The sequence below is a fragment of the Lampetra planeri genome, chromosome 75, assembly GCF_965212315.1.
Source record: "Lampetra planeri chromosome 75, kcLamPlan1.2.h2, whole genome shotgun sequence".
NCBI lineage: Eukaryota > Metazoa > Chordata > Hyperoartia > Petromyzontiformes > Petromyzontidae > Lampetra > Lampetra planeri.
In genome coordinates this window covers 2423998-2442732 of record NC_136180.1, presented here as the reverse complement: position 1 = coordinate 2442732, position 18735 = coordinate 2423998, and the positions used below count along the sequence as shown (strand labels likewise).

General features: G+C 54.0%; 1 long non-coding RNA gene across 1 annotated transcript; it reads right to left on the bottom strand.

The window, feature by feature from the left end:
* Positions 1 to 14234: 14234 nt before the first annotated feature.
* LOC144737910 (uncharacterized) lies at positions 14235 to 16174 on the bottom strand. Its single transcript, XR_013589107.1, has 2 exons — positions 16027 to 16174; positions 14235 to 14973 (listed from the first exon to the last, which is right to left on the bottom strand). It is a non-coding gene; the product is annotated as an uncharacterized LOC144737910 (long non-coding RNA).
* Positions 16175 to 18735: the final 2561 nt, after the last annotated feature.

The window sequence follows — 18735 nt, the reverse complement described above, 5'->3', positions numbered from 1 at the left end:
GCTGTGGTGTGTGAGAGGTTGTGGTGTGAGAGAGGTTGTGGTGTGTGAGAGGTTGTGGTGTTTGAGAGGTTGTGGTGTGTGAGAGTCAGAAACGTTTCTGTTAGGCAAAAACATGTCTGGGTCTAAATTAGCCACTTCTAGTTTTATTTGACTTTATTTATTTACGAGGCCTCTGATGTTTGCATGTAGAATACCAATACCTTTTCTGCTAGAAAAATCTACAGAATTAAACGAGGTCTTTATATTTGGGCCTGGATGATGCTCAATACCTCCCAGAAAACACATTCCTGCAGAAGGAGCTGGTAGGAACGTTCGGTTGCTCGGTCAATGGCTAGGGTCGATGGCAGCGTGGTGTATTCTGCAAATATGCCCAACTGTGAGGGCGGGCACAAGCCGGCGTGAAGGGTGGGGACCGAGTGGGGACCTGGGATGGTGGAGAGAAAAAAAAAGCTGTTCCTCAAAAAAAAAGAGTACAATACCCATCGGGGGGTTGTTGAACAAGTTGTCATACAATACTTACTTTACCTGGATGTGCATGTACCACCTAAAGCAGCCTCTCCCCCGCCTGAAAAGAGTTCAATTCTGCCAGCAGGCGGTGGCGGAAGATGGGTATCGCATCCAGGTCGTACCACTCGAGGCAGTTCAGGACTCCGTCGCTGTCGCCATCATGTGCGACGAAGCGGTCGTACGATTGCACGGCGTGAATGACATTAATGATGACGTGCACGCCGCAGTCGTCTGTGTTTGGCTGCCGCGGCACAACCACCAGAATGACATACAGCGGCGCTGCGACAGGCGTGTCAGGCGGCAGGACCCTGCGAACGAGATCGGCGGCGAACGCCTCGAGCGATCGTGCGTTGTCCGACCTGCCGTTGCTTCGCGCCAGCGAGTCGAGAACAAACACAGTCGTACCAGCCGGGCTGGCCGCGTTGGCAATCAGCAGGAGTATCCAATGCGCCGCCTCATGGATTGGAATGATCCAGAGATGGCGCTGCAGCGCGGCGATATACGCGCGCTGCACGGGCATCTTTCCCGCCAGGTAGCTGGTGTACAGGAACGTGTTGAACAGGAAGATGTCGTCCGGGCACCGCGAGACATACATCTGCATGAAGAAGGTGACGATCTGGCTGTTCAACCAGCGCCGTGGTGCCAGGCAGTCGAAGTCGTCCGCCGACCACGACATGCCAGTCGGGTAGCGCGCCGGCAGCACCCGGAAATGCCTGTAGGCGACGACAGTGGTCGGAATCTTCGGCGGCACGCATCTGCGTGTCCATGTGCAGGACGTGGAAATGCTGGAAAAGGGCTTTCGCCTTCGCCCCGTCGGACGTCTCGGCGTGCGTCGAGTACAACATGCAGTACAGGTCCTGCTTGTTGACGGTCGTTGGCAGCTGGAGGAAGTCGCCCACGAGCAGGACGGAGATTCCACCGAACGGCTTCAGAGGGTCGAACTTGGTGCGCAGACGCCCATCGAGCAGCACGAGGAAGCCGAACGGCAGCATTGACACCTTGTCGATGACGATGAGGCACAGGCGTTTACCGCCGAGCGAGTTGAACATCTTGACGACCAGGTCGCCAGCGTTGAGGTCCTTGACCCACGACAACCACATCCGGGTGAACGTCTGTCCACCGGGCAGTGGCGCCGCCCCAATGCCAGTGTAGCAGCAGCACACTGTTATGCCGCCGCACTCCGCCGCTTGTACCAGCTCGTTCAACTCGGACGGGCACAGCCGGCCGTGCACCTCGCCATCCCCGTTGACATCGTCGTCAGGTCTCAGCCTCGTCGGTTTCTTGACGTCGCCGCGCTGGCCCCAGTAGTCAGTGTTCCAGTCGCGCCAGACGCTGGTGATCTCCTCATTGTGGCTGCAGCGAAATCGCATCAGCATGAGGTTGTTGATGAAGCGGAAGTGCTGGCGATTGACCAGGCTGGCCGACCGCTGGTCCCATTGGTGAAGGAGCTGTGCGAGTCCGTCGCCATCGCGCTCAAACTGCGGGTCCGTGCCCGACATCCACGGCACAACCAAATCGAGCACGTACTTGGCAAACGGCAACAGTTCGCGCTGCCACGCGGACACCAGCTCCTCGTCGAAGGGCTTATTGCCCGGGAACGATGGCGGCGGACGACCCGCCAGCACAGCAGTGCGCATCTTATGCCGGATGACGGCCTCAAAGTCGTTGGCCAGCGGGTGGTCTGTGCCCAGCACAAATGCCAGCCGTGTCGGCCGCCCTGTGACTGCGGTGGTGGCGGCGCCACTGTCGCCAGGCGCGGCGCGTGCCTTCTTGTGCTGCAGCTCGACAATCGATTCAAATTCGAGGTACGAGTAGTCAGCAAAGTGCGGACCTCGGTTGTCGTACGATTCGGCCTGCGAAATGAACACGACCTCGCCTGACGCCAGCTTGTATGCAGTGGCGCCACCGATTGAGTCGTCGTTCTTCTTGTGATCGACGCCGGCCAGCAGGTCGGCCAGGGCATCATCGATGAACTGGTCATCGTCAATGATCGGCTCGGTCGCAGTGCTGTCGCCGTCATTGTCGTCACTGACGTTGTCGCCATCGTCGGCGTTGTCGCCATCGTCGGCGTCGTCGCCGTCGGCTTCTCGCTGCACGCGCCGGTCCAGGTACGACACGGCCGCGTGCGGGAAGCGGTAGCGGAAGGTGTCACTCGTAATGTTGAACATGTGGCCGAGCAAGGCATGCACCATAAGCAGCCGATGAAAGTATTCACCGTGCCGGATGCCAGGTGCTTGTGTCATCGGCGCGGCTGGGATGCTGCCGGATGTCGTCCATCTTGGTCAGCATCATGGCCGCGGTGTGCTTCAGCGGCGCTCCCTCTTTGGTCATGTAGGCGGCCTCGTACGCCTCGACCACCTCGCCGGCGTCCTGGCCGCTGATCACTGATGAGTTGTTGTGGCAGCCAATGAGATTGTTGATGAGCAGGTTGGACTCGACTAGGTAGGCATCGCTCGCGGGCCGGTGCATTTGTGGTGGTCATGTTGACACACACACGCGCCAGAACCAGGGTGCTTACCGGTATGGGGTGGTTGTGTACTCCTGGCCGGGACCCGCACAACCCCCCGCCCCTCGTTGGGGTGCGGTAGAAACCGGTCCGGACCGGTTGGGCCAACGGTGGTCAGGACCCCTCTGAGGGGAGGGGGCTGGGGGATGCTACGATCCCACAGGGCCCCGCCCCTCAGGGGGAAACAGTTCTTGAGAGCGCTGGGCAGTTCGCCTCAAGCTGAAGCCAAAAACCCACCTGGAGAGAAGATCCTGGACCCCAAGCCACCGACGTCCTTTTAAGGGCCGGGGCTCAGTGCGGTGCCCGTGGTCGAGAGGTTAGGACCCTGAGGTTCCCTCGGCCTGATGTTCTTCTGAGGGCCAGGTCTGGATGGGCCAGTGGTCAGGGACCCACCGGGCCAGCGGTGGGTCAACCTCCCCTAGGTCTAGCCAGCCGGAGGGCTAGCGAAGTCAGTATAGCTAAAGTTATCTAGGTACGATAGCCAGGAGGCTGTACCTCCCCAGGTTGTGGGTGAAAGGAGCCACTACCACTTTCAGAATCAGAAAGGGTTTTATTCGCCATGAAAGTTCGCACAGACAAGGAATTTACTTTGGCCGGAAGGTGCATACATTCAACATATCTTAAATCTTAAATAAGTGGTTTACAAGTCTAACTTTACTAAATGTACAAGTCTAACTAATACTAAGGATCTAAAGTATGTAAAAATTGAATAAAATAAAATCTAAAATATACAATAGCTATAATATACATTATAAAATTACAAAAATGCAAATAGGGTAACATAGTGCAAATATGGCAGGGTGTCATTGTGCACATTGTGTTAAAGTCAGTTTGAGCGTTAAAGTCAGTTTGAGCCCCTGGCCTTGTTGAAGAGGCCAGCAGCGGATGGGAAGAAACTGTTTTTGTGGCGTGAGGTTTTGGTCCTGATGGACCGCAGCCTTCTGCCGGAGGGGAGTAGCTGGAACAGAGAGTGTCCAGGGTGGGAGGAATCGGCCACAATCTTCCTCGCTCGCCTCAGGGTCCTCGAGGTGTACAGGTCCTCGAGGTTTGGCAGATTGCAGCCAATCACCTTCTCAGCAGTGCGGATGATACGCTGCAGTCTGCTCTTGTCCTTTGCAGTGGTAGCAGCGTACCAGATGGTGATGGAGAAGGTGAGGATGGACTCAATGATGGTTGTGTAGAAGTGCACCATCATTGTCTTTGGCAGGTCGAATTTCTTCAGCTGCCGTAGGAAGTACATCCTCTGTTGTGCTCTCTTTATGAGGGAGCTGATGTTCAGTTCCCACTTGAGGTCCTGGGAGAGGATAGTGCCCAGGAAGCGGAAGGACCCTACAGTGTTGACTGGGGAGTTGTACAGGGTGATGGGGGTGAGTGGGGCTGTATTCTTCCTGAAGTCCACAACCATCTCCACTGTCTTAAGAGCATTAAGCTTTAAGTTGTTCTGGCTACACCAGGTCACCAGGTTGTCAGCTTCACACCTATAGTCAGACTCATTCCCACCAGAGATGAGCCCAATGACGGTGGTGTCGTCCGCAAACTTCAAGAGTTTGACAGAGGGATGACTGGAGGTGCAGCTGTTGGTGTACAGGGAGAAGAGCAGAGGGGAAAGGACGCAGCCCTGAGGAGATCCGGTGCTGATGGACCAGGAGTCAGATACTTGTGTTCTCGGCCTAACGCACTGCTTCCTGTCAGACATGATGTCTGTGATCCACCTGCAGGTGGAGTCGGGCACGTTCAGCTGGGAGAGCTTGAGCTGAAGCAGAGCAGGGATGATGGTGTTGAAAGCAGAGCTGAAGTCCACAAACAGGATCCAGGCGTAGGTTGCTGGGGAGTCCAGGTGCTGTAGGGTGAAGTGAAGGGCCATGTTAACTGCGTCGTACACAGACCCGTTGGCTCTGTAGGCAAACTGCAGGGGGTCCAGGAGAGGGTATGTGATAGCTTTGAGATGTGCCAGCACCAGGCGCTCAAAATACTTCATTACCACAGAGGTTAGGGCGACGGGTCTGTAATCATTAAGTCCTGTTGGCCTTAGCTTTTTGGGCACAGGGATGATGGTGGAGGACTTGAGACAGGCTGGTACATGGCATGTCTCCAGCGAGGTGTTGAAGATGTTGGTGAACACCGGAGACAGCTGGTCAGCGCAGTTCTTGAGGGTCGCTGGAGAGACAGAGTCTGGCCCAGCTGCTTTGCGGGGGTTCTGCCTCTTGAAAAGTCTGTTAACCTCTCCCTCCTGAATTGAGAGAGTCGTCTCTGTAGTGGGGGGAGGCCTCTTGGGTGGGAAGGGGTAGTTCAGGACAGTCTAATTGTCTTTCATATCTGCAGTAGAACTCGTTCAGGCCGTTGGCCAGGCGGGAGTCGTTAGTGGTGTGGGGGGCTCTGGGCTTGTAGTTGGTGATCTGCCTGTGCCCACTCCAGACAGAAGCGGAGTCGTTAGCAGAGAACTGATGTTTTAGTCTCTCTGAGTACAGTCGTTTAGCCTCTCTCACCGCCTTGCTAAACCTGTTCTTCGACTCTTTGAATCTGTCTCTATCCCCACTCCTAAATGCTTCCTCCTTCTCCAACCTCAACCTTCTGAGCTTTGCTGAAAACCAGGGCTTGTTGTTGTTGAAGTTCACCTTGGTGCGTGTAGGAATACAGCAGTCCTCACAGAAGCTGATGTACGACGTAACAGCCTCTGTGAGTGGCCTTAAATAGACAAAGGGGGGAGCAGGCAGAGAGAGGGAGGGGGTTAGAGAAAACATTTGCATATCAATGAGTGGACAACAAAACAAGGTGCTGCAAGTGCGATGACACGGCAAGCAAGCCTGAAAATCAGAAGGACAAACTAAAATTCAATAACCTAGTAAAATATCGAAATGTAATGTAATACAACACAGAGGGTCGGTCAACACACAATTACCGCATAGCCTGGTTGATTACGTATTTCAAAGATTGCTAAGTTAGAATTTAAGTGTGAACATTCCAAAGAGAGGACACAGGCAGAGAGAAGAGAGAGAGAAAAAAAGGATAAGCTTAAAACTTCCCCGTAGAAGTGGTTCAATCTTAATTTTAGAACTTTCGTGACTGCAGGAATTATTATTTGGTTCTTTCGGTTAAGTCACGTCTAAAGATAAAATAATAAATTAAATTAAATAATAGCATACGACGTTTCGATTGCAACACAAGCAATCATCATCAGGTATAATGAAATAGCGACATAAAATCTAATCTATTTAAGGCCACCCACAGAGATGATCATCTCTCTCTGTTACCTGTGTTGCTCTCTCGTGGTGTGTGAGAGGCTGTGGTGTGTGAGAGGCTGAGGTGTGTGAGAGGATGCGGTGTGTCAGAGGATGTGGTGTGTGAGAGGTTGTGGTGTGTGAGAGGCTGTGGTGTGTGAGAGGCTGTGGTGTGTGAGAGGTTGTGGTGTGTCAGAGGTTGTGGTGTGTGAGAGGTTGTGGTGTGTCAGAGGTTGTGGTGTGTGAGAGGCTGTGGTGTGTGAGAGGTTGTGGTGTGTCAGAGGTTGTGGTGTGTGAGAGGCTGTGGTGTGTGAGAGGTTGCGGTGTTTGAGAGGCTGTGGTGTGTGAGAGGCTGTGGTGTGTGAGAGGCTGTGGTGTGTGAGAGGTTGTGGTGTGTGAGAGGTTGTGGTGTGTGAGAGGTTGTGGTGTGTGAGAGGCTGTGGTGTGTGAGAGGCTGTGGTGTGTGAGAGGTCGTGGTGTGTGAGAGGTTGTGGTGTGTGAGAGGCTGTGGTGTGTGAGAGGCTGTGGTGTGTGAGAGGCTGTGGTGTGTGAGAGGTTGTGGTGTGTGAGAGGTTGTGGTGTGTGAGAGGCTGTGGTGTGTGAGAGGTTGTGGTGTGTGAGAGGTTGTGGTGTGTGAGAGGATGTGGTGTGTGAGAGGTTGTGGTGTGTGAGAGGATGTGGTGTGTGAGAGGTTGTGGTGTGTGAGAGGTTGTGGTGTGTGAGAGGATGTGGTGTGTGAGAGGTTGTGGTGTGTGAGAGGTTGTGGTGTGTGAGAGGTTGCGGTGTGTGAGAAGCTGTGGTGTGTGAGAGGTTGCGGTGTGTGAGAGGTTGTGGTGTGTGAGAGGTTGCGGTGTGTGAGAGGTTGTGGTGTGTGAGAGGTTGCGGTGTGTGAGAGGCTGTGGTGTGTGAGAGGCTGTGGTGTGTGAGAGGTTGCGGTGTGTGAGAGGTTGCGGTGTGTGAGAGGTTGCGGTGTGTGAGAGGTTGCGGTGTGTGAGAGGCTGTGGTGTGTGAGAGGTTGCGGTGTGTGAGAGGTTGTGGTGTGTGAGAGGCTGTGGCGTGTGAGAGGCTGTGGTGTGTGAGAGGTTGTGGTGTGTGAGAGGTTGCGGTGTGTGAGAGGTTGCGGTGTGTGAGAGGTTGCGGTGTGTGAGAGGCTGTGATGTGCGAGAGGCTGTGGTGTGTGAGAGGTTGTGGTGTGTGAGAGGCTGTGGTGTGTGAGAGGTTGCGGTGTGTGAGAGGCTGTGGTGTGTGAGAGGTTGTGGTGTGTGAGAGGTTGTGGTGTGTGAGAGGCTGTGGTGTTGGAGAGGCTGTGGTGTGTGAGAGGTTGCGGTGTGTGAGAAGTTGTGGTGTTTAATAGGTTGTGGTGTGTCAGAGGCTGTGGTGTGTGAGAGGCTGTGGTGTGTGAGAGGTTGTGGTGTGTGAGAGGCTGTGGTGTGTGAGAGGTTGTGGTGTGTCAGAGGCTGTGGTGTGTGAGAGGCTGTGGTGTGTGAGAGGCTGTGGTGTGTGAGAGGTTGCGGTGTGTGAGAGGCTGAGGTGTGTGAGAGGTTGTGGTGTGTGAGAGGTTGCGGTGTGTGAGAGGCTGCGGAGTGTGAGAGGCTGTGGTGTGTGAGAGGTTGTGGTGTGTGAGAGGCTGTGTGTGAGAGGCTGTGGTGTGTGAGAGGCTGTGGTGTGTGAGAGGTTGTGGTGTGTGAGAGGCTGTGGTGTGTGAGAGGCTGAGGTGTGTGAGAGGTTGCGGTGTGTGAGAGGCTGAGGTGTGTGAGAGGCTGAGGTGTGTGAGAGGTTGTGGTGTGTGAGAGGTTGTGGTGTGTGAGAGGCTGAGGTGTGTGAGAGGCTGAGGTGTGTGAGAGGCTGAGGTGTGTGAGAGGTTGTGGTGTGTGAGAGGCTGAGGTGTGTGAGAGGTTGCGGTGTGTGAGAGGCTGAGGTGTGTGAGAGGTTGTGGTGTGTGAGAGGCTGAGGTGTGTCAGAGGTTGCGGTGTGTGAGAGGCTGAGGTGTGTGAGAGGTTGCGGTGTGTGAGAGGCTGAGGTGTGTGAGAGGTTGAGGTGTGTGAGAGGTTGCGGTGTGTGAGAGGCTGAGGTGTGTGAGAGGATGGGGTGTGTCAGAGGTTGTGGTGTGTGAGAGGCTGAGGTGTGTGAGAGGCTGAGGTGTGTGAGAGGTTGTGGTGTGTGAGAGGTTGTGGTGTGTGAGAGGTTGTGGTGTGTGAGAGGCTGAGGTGTGTGAGAGGTTGCGGTGTGTGAGAGGCTGAGGTGTGTGAGAGGCTGAGGTGTGTGAGAGGTTGTGGTGTGTGAGGTTGTGGTGTGTGAGAGGCTGAGGTGTGTGAGAGGTTGTGGTGTGTGAGAGGCTGAGGTGTGTGAGAGGTTGCGGTGTGTGAGAGGCTGAGGTGTGTGAGAGGCTGAGGTGTGTGAGAGGTTGTGGTGTGTGAGAGGTTGAGGTGTGTGAGAGGTTGCGGTGTGTGAGAGGTTGCGGTGTGTGAGAGGCTGAGGTGTGTGAGAGGCTGAGGTTTGTCAGAGGTTGTGGTGTGTGAGAGGCTGAGGTGTGTGAGAGGTTGCGGTGTGTGAGAGGCTGAGGTGTGTGAGAGGCTGAGGTGTGTGAGAGGTTGCGGTGTGTGAGAGGCTGAGGTGTGTGAGAGGCTGTGGTGTGTGAGAGGTTGTGGTGTGTGAGAGGTTGCGGTGTGTGAGAGGCTGAGGTGTGTGAGAGGCTGAGGTGTGTGAGAGGCTGAGGTGTGTGAGAGGTTGTGGTGTGTGAGAGGCTGAGGTGTGTGAGAGGCTGTGGTGTGTGAGAGGTTGCGGTGTGTGAGAGGCTGAGGTGTGTGAGAGGCTGAGGTGTGTGAGAGGTTGCGGTGTGTGAGAGGCTGAGGTGTGTGAGAGGCTGTGGTGTGTGAGAGGTTGCGGTGTGTGAGAGGCTGAGGTGTGTGAGAGGCTGAGGTGTGTGAGAGGCTGAGGTGTGTGAGAGGTTGTGGTGTGTGAGAGGTTGTGGTGTGTGAGAGGCTGTGGTGTGTGAGAAGCTGCGGTGTGTGAGAGGCTGAGGTGTGTGAGAGGTTGCGGTGTGTGAGAGGCTGAGGTGTGTGAGAGGCTGAGGTGTGTGAGAGGCTGTGGTGTGTGAGAGGTTGCGGTGTGTGAGAGGCTGAGGTGTGTGAGAGGCTGAGGTGTGTGAGAGGTTGCGGTGTGTGAGAGGCTGTGGTGTGTGAGAGGTTGTGGTGTGTGAGAGGCTGTGGTGTGTGAGAAGCTGCGGTGTGTGAGAGGCTGAGGTGTGTGAGAGGTTGCGGTGTGTGAGAGGCTGAGGTGTGTGAGAGGCTGAGGTGTGTGAGAGGTTGTGGTGTGTGAGAGGCTGTGGTGTGTCAGAGGTTGTGGTGTGTGAGAGGCTGAGGTGTGTGAGAGGCTGAGGTGTGTGAGAGGTTGCGGTGTGTGAGAGGCTGCGGTGTGTGAGAGGCTGCGGTGTGTGAGAGGTTGTGATGTGTGAGAGGCTGTGGTGTGTGAGAGGCTGCGGTGTGTGAGAGGCTGTGGTGTGTGAGAGGCTGAGGTGTGTGAGAGGATGCGGTGTTTGAGAGGTTGCGGTGTGTCAGATGCTGTGGTGTGTCAGAGGCTGTGGTGTGTGAGAGCTGTGGAATGTGAGAGGTTGCGGTGTGTGAGAGGTTGTGGTGTGTGAGAGGCTGTGGTGTGTGAGAGGTTGTGGTGTGTGAGAGGCTGTGGTGTGTGAGAGGTTGTGGTGTGTGAGAGGCTGAGGTGTGTGAGAGGTGGTGTGTGAGAGGTTGTGGTGTGTGAGAGGCTGTGGTGTGTGAGAGGCTGTGGTGTGTGAGAGATTGTGGTGTGTGAGAGGCTGTGGTGTGTGAGAGGTTGTGGTGTGAGAGGTCGTGGTGTGTGAGAGGCTGTGGTGTGTGAGAGGCTGAGGTGTGTGAGAGGATGCGGTGTGTGAGAGGCTGTGGTGTGTGAGAGGTTGCGGTGTGTCAGATGCTGTGGTGTGTCAGAGGCTGTGGTGTGTGAGAGGCTGAGGTCTGTGAGAGGTTGTGGTGTGTGAGAGGCTGAGGTGTGTGAGAGGATGTGGTGTGTGAGAGGCTGAGGTCTTTGAGAGGCTGTGGTGTGTGAGAGGCTGAGGTCTGTGAGAGGTTGTGGTGTGTGAGAGGCTGAGGTGTGTGAGAGGTTGTGGTGTGTGAGAGGCTGAGGTGTGTGAGAGGCTGAGGTCTGTGAGAGGATGTGGTGTGTGAGAGGATGTGGTGTGTGAGAGGCTGTGGTGTGTGAGAGGCTGAGGTCTGTGATAGGTTGTGGTGTTTGAGAGGTTGTGGTGTGTGAGAGGCTGAGGTCTGTGAGATGATGTGGTGTGTGAGAGGCTGAGGTGTGTGAGAGGCTGAGGTCTGTGAGAGGCTGTGGTGTGTGAGAGGATGTGGTGTGTGAGAGGCTGCGGTGTGTGAGAGGTTGCGGTGTGTGAGGGGATGTGGTGTGTGAGAGGATGTGGTGTGTGAGAGGCTGAGATGTGTGAGAGGCTGAGGTCTGTGAGAGGCTGTGGTGTGTGAGAGGATGTGGTGTGTGAGAGGCTGAGGTGTGTAAGAGGCTGAGGTCTGTGAGAGGCTGTGGTGTGTGAGAGGATGTGGTGTGTGAGAGGTTGCGGTGTGTGAGACGCTGCGGTGTGTTAGAGGTTGCGGTGTGTGAGAGGCTGTGGTGTGTGAGAGGCTGTGGTGTGTGAGAGGCTGTGGTGTGTGAGAGGCTGTGTGTCAGAGGCTGTGGTGTTGGAGAGGCTGTGGTGTGTCAGAGGCTGAGGTCTGTGAGAGGCTGTGGTGTGTGAGAGGTTGTGGTGTGTGAGAGGTTGTGGTGTTTGAGAGGCTGTGGTGTGTCAGAGGCTGTGGTGTGTCAGAGGCTGTGGTGTGTGAGAGGTTGCGGTGTGTGAGAGGTTGTGGTGTGTGAGAGGTTGTGGTGTGTGAGAGGCTGTGGTGTGTGAGAGGTTGTGGTGTGTGAGAGGATGTGGTGTGTGAGAGGATGTGGTGTGTGAGAGGTTGCGGTGTGTGAGAGGCTGCGGTGTGTGAGAGGCTGCGGTGTGTGAGAAGTTGTGGTGTTTGATAGGTTGTGGTGTTTGAGAGGTTGTGGTGTGTGAGAGGCTGCGGTGTGTGAGAGGATGTGGTGTGTCAGAGGCTGTGGTGTGTGAGAGGATGTGGTGTGTGAGAGGTTGTGGTGTTTGAGAGGCTGTGGTGTGTCAGAGGCTGTGGTGTGTCAGAGGCTGTGGTGTGTGAGAGGTTGTGGTGTGTGAGAAGCTGCGGTGTGTGAGAGGTTGCGGTGTGTGAGAGGTTGTGGTGTGTGAGAGGTTGTGGTGTGTGAGAGGTTGTGGTGTGTGAGAGGATGTGGTGTGTGAGAAGCTGTGGTGTGTGAGAGGTTGTGGTGTGTGAGAGGTTGTGGTGTGTGAGAGGTTGTGGTGTGTGAGAGGTTGTGGTGTGTGAGAGGTTGTGGTGTGTGAGAGGCTGTGGTGTGTGAGAGGCTGTGGTGTGTGAGAGGCTGTGGTGTGTGAGAGGATGTGGTGTATGAGAGGCTGTGGTGTGTGAGAGGCTGTGGTGTGTGAGAGGTTGTGATGTGTGAGAGGCTGTGGTGTTTGAGAGGCCAGAGGCCCTCAGTACCCGAAGGCGTGCTAGTGCGATTCCGGCCCTCTTTGCTTGACCGCTCTCCGTTTTGCCCGCTACCAATAAGCAGCGTTGCCGCGGTATTGGTGGCGGTGGCGGCGCTGGGCAGCTGTTTGCTTGCGTGGTCGTCCTGCATTTGTTGGTATGCCTCGTACAGCCGTGGTAGCGACTTGACGATGAGCAGGCATAGCCACACGCAATGCTTGATAGCCGGCAGGTGGGCCCGGCGCTGGCGGGGGTCGGCCTTCACCCAGCTCTCGAGCGTCCAGTACTCCGACCCCTTGGAGGTGCATGCGAGGTTGTTGCTTCACAGAACCTCGTGCAGCTCTGCTGGACTCAGCTCGAGGAACACCTCGGTGCAGCGGACCTCTTCGAAGCGCTGCTGCTGGAAGCGCCACGCCGCTAGGCATTGCTTGGGGCAGCCGTGAGCGTCGGTGAAGCGCGCGATGTCGAAGCAGTTGGCTGGGTCGAGCTGGTAGTCGAGGAACTCGCAGTGCTCTTTGAGCGCCAGCCTCACCTCGACGAGGTGGGGCGCCACCACGGCCCATGTGCGAAAGAGGTGCAGCGCTCACCCACCCACAAACGCGCTAACCCACCCACCTACTCACCTACTCAGTCACTTACCCACTCAGTCACTCACCCAACCACTCATCCACCCATTCACCCACCCAATCACACACTCACTCACTCATCCACTCAACCACCCACCCACTCACCCACCCAATCACCCACTCACTCACACACTCACTCATCCACTCAGGTTACGTTCCTGTGGTAATGTTCTACCACACTTAAGTACGTGCAAAAACTTTCTTAACATGAACCACCCTATATATACTTACATTTTCTTACGAAATGTATATATATGAATGGATGTGTGCAGTTGGCGTACAGTCATTCACGGGCGGAGCCCCGGGCTACATCTACGCCACCGGTGAAAGGGACGGCTATTTCAGCGTCATCTGCAACAGGGCGCCCGCGCCTGGCGAGCACCCGTCCCGGATTACGACCTCGAAAAGTCTCTTGAATATCATCGCCAGCGTCTACGCCGTAGGCTGCTCGCCCAACGAATGCTGGGCCTGCGACTCCTCATTCCGTATGTGGCATAAGCCCAACGTTGACTGCGCCAACACGACGTGGGTGAGGGGTCCAGACCCTCCGGCTTTATCCAAGAAAATAGAGGTGGACTCCGCGGGTGGAGTCTACCTCCTCGGAATCGATGCACGACTCTACTACAGGTTGGAGTTGTGTTGTTTATTCTATGGGTCTCATTTTTTATTCTGTGGGTGGCAATGTTAAGTCTATGGGTCTCATTGTTGAGTCTGTGGGTCTCATTGTTGAGTCTGTGGGTCTCATCGTTGAGTCTGTGGGTGGCAATGCTGAGTCTATGGGTGGCAGTGCTGAGTTTATGGGTCTCAGTGCTGAGTCTATGATGCAGTGTTGAGTCTATTGGTATGGTTGAGTCTATGGGTAGCAGTGTTTAGTCTATGGGTAGCAGTGTTGAGTCTCATAGGTGGCAGTGGAGTCTCATGCGTGGCAGTGCTAACTATGGCTGGCAGTGTTGAATCTATGGGTGGCAATGTTGAGTCTCTGTGTGGCAGTGCTGAGTCTATGGGTGACAGTTTTGACTCTAGGGGTGGCAGTGCTGAGTCTATGGGTGGCAGTGTTGAGTCTATGGGTGGCGGTGCTAAGTCTATGGGTGGCAGTGCTGACTCTATGGGTGGCAGTGCTGAGTCTATGGGTGGCAGTGTTGCATATGAGTGGCAATGTTAACTATACGGGTGGCAGTGTTGATTCTTTGGGTGGCAGTGCTGACGATGGTTGGCAGTGCTGAGTCTATGGTGCGGTGCTGAGTCTATGTTGTCTCTGTTCTTCACGCAGGGCTGTGAATGGCGCGGCGTGGACTGAGCCAATTCCCGGTGGATACTTCTTGTCCATCACTGTACACGAATCTAACCTTATCGTCCTAGACGCCTACGGGGCCATGAAGATATGCAAACTGTGACACCATTATTCGCTCACCCACTCACCTGTTCGCTCCCTTACCCACCAACTCACCCACCCACTCACCCACCCTCTCACTCACCCTCTCACTCATATACCCACCCATGCACCCACCCACTCACTCAACCACCCACTCATACACACACCCACTCACTCACCCACCCACTCTCTCACCCATTCATTATCTCACCCACTCACCTATCCACTCCTCCACCCACTCTCTCAACCACTCACCCATTCACCCACCCACTCATTCACAAACTCACCTGCCCACTCATTCACTTACCCACTCACTCCCCCACTCATTCACTCACCCATCCACCCACTCACACACCCATTCACCCGCTCACCCACCCACTCACCCACTCACTCGCCCTCCCACTCACCCACCTAGGTGATAGATACGTGGTGGTGGTGAGCCTTTAATTGTTGTTGTATTTTGAGATTAAATGTAACGAAATAAGAACATTCAACAAAGAGTGTAATCTACGGAACTTAAATGGACAGTCATTCAGCAGCCTTTACAGAGACACCTCGATATACCAAGATGTTATCTGCCTCGTCTGGTATGCCAGAGGTCTTGGGAGATGGTGGTGATGGTGGTGGTGACGGGGGTAATGGCGATGGTGGTTGTGATGGTGGTGGTCGTAGTCATGGTGGTGGTAGGTGATGTGGATGGTGGTGATGGTGGCGGGGATCGTGGTGATGGTGGTGGTGATGGTGGTGGTGATGGCGATGGTGGTGATGGGGGTGATGGGGATGGTAAAAATGAAATGAGAAAATAAAAAAAATACGTAAAATGTGTTAATGTAGTTAATTAAGTGTGATTAACAAAAAATAGGCATTAGGTGTAATTAATAATGTGTTAAAATGTGTTATATGATTAATGTATGTGTTAGTGTTTGTGCATTCCTAAACAGCTTTGGTTCGACCGGATCGAGGGGGCTAAACGGGCGTGGCACGGGCTAGAGAAGAAATGGAGTGATGTGGTACAGGAGGATGTGTACCTGAGTGGACTTGCCGATGACTGGTACCATCGATGTCAAGATCGGCCTCTGTGGAGGAGGCTCGTGAAGGACGCTACTGGGCAGTTGGAGGCAGTCGGAGGAGCGATGCTCACAACAACGAGCGGAGCGCCGGGTGGCTAAAGCACAGCAAGTTGGCACAGGAGGGGGCACAGGTGGTGCATCAGCCAGTCATCTCAGTCAGTCGACCCGTGGAAGCTGGGTCTGCCCCGTGACCTGCCAGCGGTTGTTCGACACTTCACGTGGCCTCAACGTGCACATAGCCTGGCACAAGCGTCGTGGTGAAGTCACCGCCACTTGGTGACGTCAACGCCACTTGGTTGCGAATGGCGGTTGTTGTTGTGTGATTATGTGTTGTCTAAGGGTTTGTATGTGTGATTATGTGTTGTCTAAGGATTTGTATGTGTGATTATGTGTGTGTGTGTCGTTATTATGTTGTGCGATTGTTTATTGGCTCTCTCGTGGTCTCGGGGTATGCATCACCGATCGTGATAAGATCAACGATTCTCGCTTTAACATTTATGATTTTGGCTTAAACATTGATGATTCTCGCTTCAAAATGCATGATACTCGCTCAACATTTATGATTTTCGCTTCAGAATTTATGATTCTCGCCTCAATAGTTAGTTGTGAAATTATGTCAGGTTTTCGGGATTCAGATCTCACCGCAGGATACAGTTCGTCATTACGACAATGACGAATTTAGTAAAGAAGCACTCGGAAATCTGTTTTTCATTTAAGCAACTTTAAACATCCAACAACTCTCATCATCAGAATTCCAACAGTGCCCATGCAAATATACGTACTCCTCAATCCGTACTGGATGATCATAATAGCATCTCAGGATCACGTGGCTAAACCAGAATAGGCACACCTCAAAGTGGAAATATTCGCACAGATTGCGTTCTCATCAAATGCGTATCAAATAGTTAGAAAACGTCAATGATTGGATCTCAGAATCACGTGATCAAAATAAAACACTCGGCTGTCTCATGGTAGCGCGACCATACACAATTCCCTTGTTATGGCGCGTGATGCATGTGTAATGAACGACTTCCACGACCGGTTGAGACTCGCGTCTTTTCGTTATCAATGATCACTGCTCGGCTCCGCACCCCCTTTCTGGATGATCACCCTCTCTCCGTCTCTCTCGCCGTAATGCGCGCACTCACTCGTCCTCCGTTCCCGCGCGGCTCCCCTCGCTCTCTCTCGCACACCGTTGGCTGGCGGCGCGCAGGGAGTCGAGAGGGCTTCGCCCCTCGAGGTTGCCACGTAGCTGGTTGGCGTGACGAGGTGACGGAGATGCAGTCCGGACCCCAGGCTTCCACACCGACCCCGAGTCCTCCCCCTGCCTCTCCTTATATCACACCTGGCGGAGCTAAGCTCCGCCTCTAGCCACGCCCCCCTTAGAACCTTCCCAATGGTCCCCGCACGTACCCACGTGCAGGAAGAGCGCAGTGTTCTGCGTGCAGTGCCAGCCTCTGAAGAGTAGGGGGCCCTGGGGCTGAGACGAGAATCTCCCCTCTAAAAATCCCGAGAAGGGAGGCGTGTAAAGAAGCGTACGGAGCTCCATAGGCCGGAAATATAAACCGGACCCCCGAACAGGGGGAGTCTGCCGACGAGGAGAATCCAGAAGCCGTGATGCCGGGAGAAGACCTGCCGATAGACGAGACCCGGACCCAAGCCAGGGTCTGGTCGTGGCTAGCTACTCCTACTGATAGGGAGGATTAGCCCGGAGGAGTTACCTCCCGAGGGTAGACTGACAAAGGGGCAGCTATAGCCTTTCGTGTGCATTTGGTTAAGTTGTAATAAACGTGTTGCCTCCACGCCGTCTCCGAGTGTCTCTGAGCTGGACACTACACAATCATTAAGTCGAAATCGCTGTAGAAGCAGTTGTGAACCAGACCTAATAGTCACTTCCACCATGAATAATCAGAAGATCGGAACGACACAGAAGTAAGTTATACTTATGACACAAATGCAATACCCCAAAATGCATGGAAGGACTAATAATGTTGAGGTTTCATACAGCATCAGTTTTGCAACTGCATCCCACGATACTGCACAATTCACAAACACCGGCACATAGATGTTTTCAGAGAATGAATGCGTGTTCATGCACGTGGGAGGAAACTGAAGCACCCGGAGCAACACTCTATCCCATACAGATAGGACAGATATGTGGATACGCATTTATTTATTCATTTGTTCACTCGGACTATTGCACAGTACAGAGTGCACACTTCGTTGTAGTGACTTCATCCGGGTTCAAATGCGCAGACAATTAAAGGCTCTGCACACACACACACGGGCACACGCTTCTTCTGGTGCTGCCGGTGATGGCGCTGCCGGTGATGGCGCTAACAGTACTGGCATTGCTGCTGCTACTGCTACCACTGCCTGTTCCACTCCTGCTGCTCATACCGGTTGCAGGCGCTGGCAGTGCCAGCACAAAACTGCACTTGAAGGTGCAGTAGATTGGAGTTAAGATGTCATGGGTTGAGCAAGGCTTTTACAAGAACTTGAGAAGAAAGATCAAGGTGGGGAGTTACAAAGAATGGCAGCTCAAGACAAAACAAGGAGAGAGATAAAGCATTGGGTTCACTACCATGGTTTATGAAATATGCTAACTACCGCACCACCTCCCCCTGCTTCCCATTTAAATTGCTCAAAGATGTCCTCCAGGTGTGGGTATGTTCTCCTGAGATCCCACAGCGCCATACATAACTGCTTGACATTTGGACGTCCTTTCACCCCAACCAGCTCCAGCACGTGTTCATTCGCCTCTCGCTGCCGAACCATTGCTCGGTTTATTTCACTTACTGCACAAACACGAGCACAAAGCTTGTCGCTTAAAACAGACTGATGTCCCAGGCATCGGTAATTCTTCCGACCCACTGCTTAGACCCACTGCCAGGCTACATTGTGTGCGTTTTGGTTAAAAGGCAGTGTTATTGGCAAAGGTGTGACTTGGGTTAATGCTTGTACATGTGTAGTGCCTGAAATACGCGCCACACACAGGAGTGGGTGTACGTGCGCGCAGAGTACAGTGGGAGCAAACGAGGTCGAGGTTATTGTGTTAGGTGTGAGGAGGAGGCCAGAGACGGATAGGGGGCGATTAAGGACACAAGGCGCTGATTGGCTGAGAGGTTGTTATTGTCAAACGGGGTACCACACTGTCTGGAGAAGGTAAAAGGTGGTAGGGGGCAATTAAGGATACAGGGCGCTGATTGGCCGGGAGGTTATTATTGTCGCCAAGTGGCGCCGCGTTGTCTGGAACACGTGGCGGTTGCCAGCGAGGGCTGGGGGCAAGGGGTGTCGCGGGGGATGCCACCTGATTAATTAGAGATTAATTGGCTTGGGGATAAAGAGAGGGGGTTTTGAAGCAGACGAGAGTTCGTGCCTGGGAGGAGAATAAGAATGTTGGAGCTGAAGCAGTGGAGCCAGAAGTATAGGGTAGCAGTGGCGAGGTATAAGGTAGCAGCGGAGAAGTATAAGGCAGCAGTGGAGAAGCCAGCAGAAGCGGCTGGAGTGTGACGGAGAAGCCGATAGAGACACGGCTGAGTGTGAGCTGAGTGTGAGGGAGAAGCCGATAAAGAGCGGCTGAACTGTGACGGAGAGAGTGGAGAGGAGAGTCGACAGAGTGAGAGATGCGGAGCAAGCGAGGCCGGCGGAACGCGGCGAGCGAGCGGAGAACGCGCTGGAGGAATGTTTATTGGTGTTAGCGGAAGGAATGTTGATCGGTATTAGCGAAATAAAGTGAGAGAGAAAAGCAAGAAGCTGTCGTGTCAAGTTCAGCACTACACATGAATTAAAACGCAATCCCTTGATGTTGTTAACAGTTTCCAACTAAAGGTGTAAAGCTTGAATCTATTAACTAT